Here is a 5,944-nt window from a genome sequence, read left to right on the forward strand (position 1 = left end):
CATAAGCTATCACTCTGCCTTCCTGCATCAGAACGCAACCAAGACCATCCCTCGAAGCATCACAATACACTGTGAACCTCTTGCTCTGGTCTGGCAGAGTAAGGACTGGCGCCGTGGTCAACCTTTTCTTCAGCTCCTCGAAGGCACTCTGACGCTCATCAGTCCAAGAGAAATCCACACCCTTCTCCAGCAAGGAAGTCAAAGGCTTCGCAATCTTGGAGAAATTCTCAATGAACCTCCGATAATAACCTGCTAAGCCCAGAAAAGAGCGAACTTCCTTCACCGTCTGCGGTACAACCCAGTCAAGCACATCCTTCACCTTCCCGGGGTCCACAGCAATACCTCCCTTGGAGATAACATGACCGAGGAACGGAACCTCGTCAATCCAGAACTCGCACTTGCTGAGCTTGGCATACAGCTTGTGCTCTCTGAGCCTCTGCAACACAAGCCTCAGATGCTTCTCATGCTCCGCTTCTGACTTGGAATATATCAGGATATCATCAATAAATATCACCACGAAGGTGTCCAGATAATCCATGAAAACCTTGTTCATCAGATGCATGAAGAAAGCCGGAGCATTAGTCAAGCCGAAGGACATGACTGTATACTCGTATAACCCATACTTGCAGGTGAATGCCGTCTTCTGAATATCCTCAGGACGAATCTTCAGCTGATGATAACCCGAACGCAGATCAATCTTCGAAAATACACAAGCACCCTGAAGCTGATCAAAGAGATCCTCAATACGGGGCAAGGGATGCTTGTTCTTGATAGTGACTGCATTCAGATCCCGATAATCGACGCACATTCTCTTCGCGCCATCCTTCTTCTCTACAAGCAATACAGGAAAAGCCCAAGGAGAGAAACTGCGACGGATATAACCCTTAGCTAGCAACTCGTCGACAGTCTTCTTAACCTCCTCATGCTCGACAGGAGCCATACGATAGGGCCTCTTAGCAATAGGAGCTGTGCCAGGCAAGAGATCAATAGAAAACTCAATGTCGCGATCAGGCGGCATACCTGGCAGATCATCCGGAAAGACATCCGGGAATTCAGACACCACGCGAATACCATCCGTGGGTCTAGCCTCCATCTGATGAAGAAATCCAGAGGGCTCCGTAGCTCCAACGGTAACCTCCTGACCATCCGGTGCCGACAGAAGAACCGTCCTCTGAGCACAATCTATCCGGACTCCCCATTTAGCAAGAGTCTCCATCCCGAGGATCACATCAATACCCTTGGAGTCAAGTACCATCAGATTCGCACTGAAATCTACCCCCCTTATAGCCACACTGACTCTGGGACAGAAGACCTGAGACCTCAACTGCCCTCCCGGTGAAGATACTATCATGCACCTCTTTAATGTGCTAGTAGGAATACCATGATGCTCAACAAAAGACTGGGTGATGAAAGAATGCGTAGCACCAGTATCAAAAAGCACTGTAGCAGGATGGGCATTAACCATGAACGTACCAATCACCACGTTGGGAGCCTCGGCCGCTGACTCGGCCGTCACGTGGTTCACCCTGCCCTGAGCTGGGGCCTTGGGCGGTGCTGCACGCCCCTGCTGTCCCGCCTGCGCCTTCCGAGGGCAGACGTTGGCGTAGTGCCCTGGCTCGCCGCAGTGGAAGCACACTCGAGGAAGTGCCGGAGCCTGCTGCCCAGGAGGAGGAGTGGGCGCTCCCTGCCTCTGAGCTGGTGGAGCCGGAGGCGCCGGAAGCCTCTGACCCTGTCCCGCCTGCTGCTGCTGCTGAGGACGAGGTGGAAACTGCTGCCGCTGCTGGTACTGCTGGGGCGGCCTCTGCTGCTGCTGCGGTGGAGGATACTGGTAGCGGGGACGGGTGTTGCTGCCCGAAGAGGATGGAGCCATCTTCCTCTTCTTGTCCTCAATCTCCCGGCGCTTGCGCTCGGTGTTGAGGGCCGCATCAACCAGCTGGTTGAAGTTGTCGAAGCGGTGGTTCAGCAGCGCATACTGGATGTGATCATCCAGCCCTTCCTTGAAGTACTCCTGCTTATCGCTATCACGAGCGACGTCAGCAGGGGCGTAGCGGGCAAGCTGAAGGAAGCGGTCACGGTACTCCGTCACCGTCATAGATCCCTGAAATAACGAACACAGATAACAAGGATAGAAATCGCTCAATTGGTCAGGTTTACGGAAGAAATCAAGGACAGATCAAGCTCAAAGGAAATGGTAAGGAATTCCGTTAATTTTTTTTTACCTGCTTAAGAGCACGGAACTCCTTCTGCTTCATCTTCATGATGCCCTCAGGAATATGGTGGTTCCTGAAACGCTCACGGAACTGGTCCCACGTGAGAGCCTCACGATCCCGAGCTGGGTAGGACTCCCACCAGTCAAGAGCGGAGCCTCGCAGCTGCCCTGCTGCGTACAGAACCCGCTCTCGGTCGTCGCACTGCGCAACAACCAACTGGCGCTCCACTGAGCGAAGCCAGTCGTCCGCCTGAAGTGGGTCCGTGGCGTGAGAGAAAGTCGGCGGGTGACCTCTCAGGAAGTCCGCACGCCTGTCACGGGGCTGAGGCGGCGGAGGAGGCGGTGGCTGAGCATGGATCTGCTGCAGAGCCTGAACGGTGTTGTTCAGGGTAGCCATCATCTGCATCTGGAGCTGGAAGAACTGCTCCGGGGTCAGGGGTGGCTGCATCGGTAGCGGCTGACCGGTACTCTGGTTGTTCTGCTCCTGCTGGTCAGAACCGGAACCGGTGCGCCTGGTGTTCACCATCTGATTGCAACAAACGAAATTTATGAGAATAAGATATCGTGCAGCTGCGGAAACGAAACTTCGGAAAGATATAACAGAGAGAAAGGAATATAGGTTTTACCCCCCCAACGTTCTAACTCAATTTTATTATTTAGTTCAAGTTGGGTTAGGTCGATTTGCATGAACAAGTTTAACTACTAGCCTATGCAATCAACCAAAAATCCAAATCAAGCATTTGCACAATAACAAACATTCAACATTCACCACTTAGTCGAGTCTTCCACACTACTCGACCAACACACTCGTTCTAGCGTATTTTTATCGGGACAACTTAAACTTATAACTTACAAGATTAGGCAACTCAGGCCAACGTCTACGGAAAACTCAAGCTTAAGACTCAAGGAATGGGGGCAGAAAAATGATGGTTGAGGATTTGCGGAGGCGAGCAAGAGAAAAGAAGTCCTAAACTCGACCAATTCTACCTAGGCTTCGTCCTACAGTCGACACGGCTCTGATACCAATCTGTCACACCCGATTTATAAGAACATAAATCGAGCAATCATATATGCGCCAGGATCAAGTCACGCATATATACAACAGATTATCAAGATATCACAACACATGTCACGAATAACATTAATATAAATCGTAAATGAATCATAAATGAATTATTTTATTACAACCGAATCAAGAATCGGTTCAAGAGTTGCGGAAGCGTAAAATGAATACATGAAGAGCTGGGCGCCACAGGGACGTCGACTGGGAGACAAACGCCTAGAAGTCGTCGAAGCCGCTGACGTAGTCCTCCACGTTGCCGGGCACTGAGCAGCAGTCGAAGATAACCGAAATAGAACAGAAGAGTAGAGAGACAAGTGTGAGTACAAACTCGTACTCAACAAGTATAACACGAGCATGAGGCTCTAGGGTTAGCTGACTCATCTGCATTAGCTTTTAGTCTTGGCAAAGTTTTATTAAAACTAATTACTACAAGTGTATGAATTACCATAAACCCAATTGCATAAGAATTAATCAACATTAATTAAGAACTACTGAGAACCATCCAAACCCAAAACCACTCGGGGAATCGCCCTCGTCAAAGGTTGATAACCCCACTAATTCAAACAATTCTACTTGAATTCAAATACAATTTGAATTCAAACCTATACACTCAACACAAACAAAAATAATGCACCAGCATGAATGCACAATCAAGTTGATCTTATAATTAATTTTATTTTCTTGCGTTATAAATTGCTTTAAATGCCACGAAAAATTAAAGTAAAGCTTGGAAAATTTATTTAAGCCCAAATAAATTAATTAAAATTTTGAGGAAATTACCTTAGGGTGTTACAGGCAGGGAGCGCCCACTCCTCCTCCTGGGCAGCAGGCCGCTGCACTTCCTCGAGTGTGCTTCCACTGCGGCGAGCCAGGGCAGTACGCCAACGTCTGCCCTCGGAAGGCGCAGGCAGGACAGCAGGGGCGTGCAGCACCGCCCAAGGCCCCAGCTCAGGGCAGGGTGAACCACGTGACGGCCGAGTCAGCGGCTGAGGCTCCCAACGTGGTTATTGGTACGTTCATGTTTAATGCCCATCCTGCTACAGTGCTTTTTGATACTGGTGCTACGCATTCTTTCATCACCCAGTCTTTTGTTGAGCATCATGGCATTCCTACTAGCACATTAAAGAGGTGCATGTTAGTATCTTCACCGGGAGGGCAGTTGAGGTCTCATGTCTTCTGTCCCAGAGTCAGTGTAGCCATAAGGGGGGTAGATTTCAGTGCGAATCTGATGGTGCTAGACTCCCAGGGCATTGATGTGATCCTTGGGATAGAGACTCTTGCTAAGTGGGGAGTCCGGATAGATTGTGCTCAGAGGACGGTTCTTCTGTCAGCACTGGATGGTCAGGAGGTTACTGTTGGAGCTACGGAGCCTTCTGGATTTCTTCATCAGATGGAGGCTAGGCCCACGGGTGGTATTCGCGTGGTGTCTGAATTCCCGGATGTCTTTCCGGATGATTTGCCAGGTATGCCGCCTGATCACGACATTGAGTTTTCTATTGATCTCTTGCCTGGCACAGCTCCTATTGCTAAGAGGCCCTATCGTATGGCTCCTGTCGAGCATGAGGAAGTTAAGAAGACTGTCGACGAGTTGCTAGCTAAGGGTTATATCCGTCGCAGTTTCTCTCCTTGGGCTTTTCCTGTATTGCTTGTAGAGAAGAAGGATGGCGCGAAGAGAATGTGCGTCGATTATCGGGATCTGAATGCGGTCACTATCAAGAACAAGCATCCATTGCCCCGTATTGAGGATCTTTTTGATCAGCTTTAGGGTGCTTGTGTATTCTCGAAGATTGATCTGCGTTCGGGCTATCATCAGCTGAGGATTCGTTCTGAGGATATTCCGAAGACGGCATTCACCTGCAAGTATGGGTTATACGAGTATACGGTCATGTCCTTCGGCTTGACTAATGCTCCGGCTTTCTTCATGCATCTGATGAACAAGGTTTTCATGGATTATCTGGACACCTTTGTGGTGATATTTATTGATGATATCCTGATATATTCCAAGTCAGAAGCGGAGCATGAGAAGCATCTGAGGCTTGTGTTGCAGAGGCTCAGAGAGCACAAGCTGTATGCCAAGCTCAGCAAGTGCGAGTAATGGATTGACGAGGTTCCATTCCTCGGTCATGTTATCTCCAAGGGAGGTATTGCTGTGGACCCCGGGAAGGTGAAGGATGTGCTTGACTGGGTTGTACCGCAGACGGTGAAGGAAGTCCGCTCTTTTCTGGGCTTAGCAGGTTATTATCGGAGGTTCATTGAGAATTTCTCCAAGATTGCGAAGCCTTTGACTTCCTTGCTGGAGAAGGGTGTGGATTTCTCTTGGACTGATGAGCGTCAGAGTGCCTTTGAGGAGCTGAAGAAGAGGTTGACTACGGCGCCAGTCCTTACTCTGCCAGACCAGAGCAAGAGGTTCACTGTGTATTGTGATGCTTCGAGGGATGGTCTTGGTTGCGTCCTGATGCAGGAAGGCAGAGTTATAGCTTATGCTTCGCGGCAGTTGCGCCGGCACGAGCTGAATTATCCCACTCATGATCTGGAGTTAGCCGCAGTTGTGCATGCTCTGAAGATATGGAGGCATTACTTGTTTGGGCAGAGGTGTGATATTTACACCGATCACAAGAGCCTCAAGTATATTTTCACTCAGAGTGAGCTGAATATGCGGCAGAGAAGATGGC

This window comes from Panicum hallii, unplaced genomic scaffold (assembly GCF_002211085.1).
Source record: "Panicum hallii strain FIL2 unplaced genomic scaffold, PHallii_v3.1 scaffold_166, whole genome shotgun sequence".
Lineage (NCBI taxonomy): Eukaryota > Viridiplantae > Streptophyta > Magnoliopsida > Poales > Poaceae > Panicum > Panicum hallii.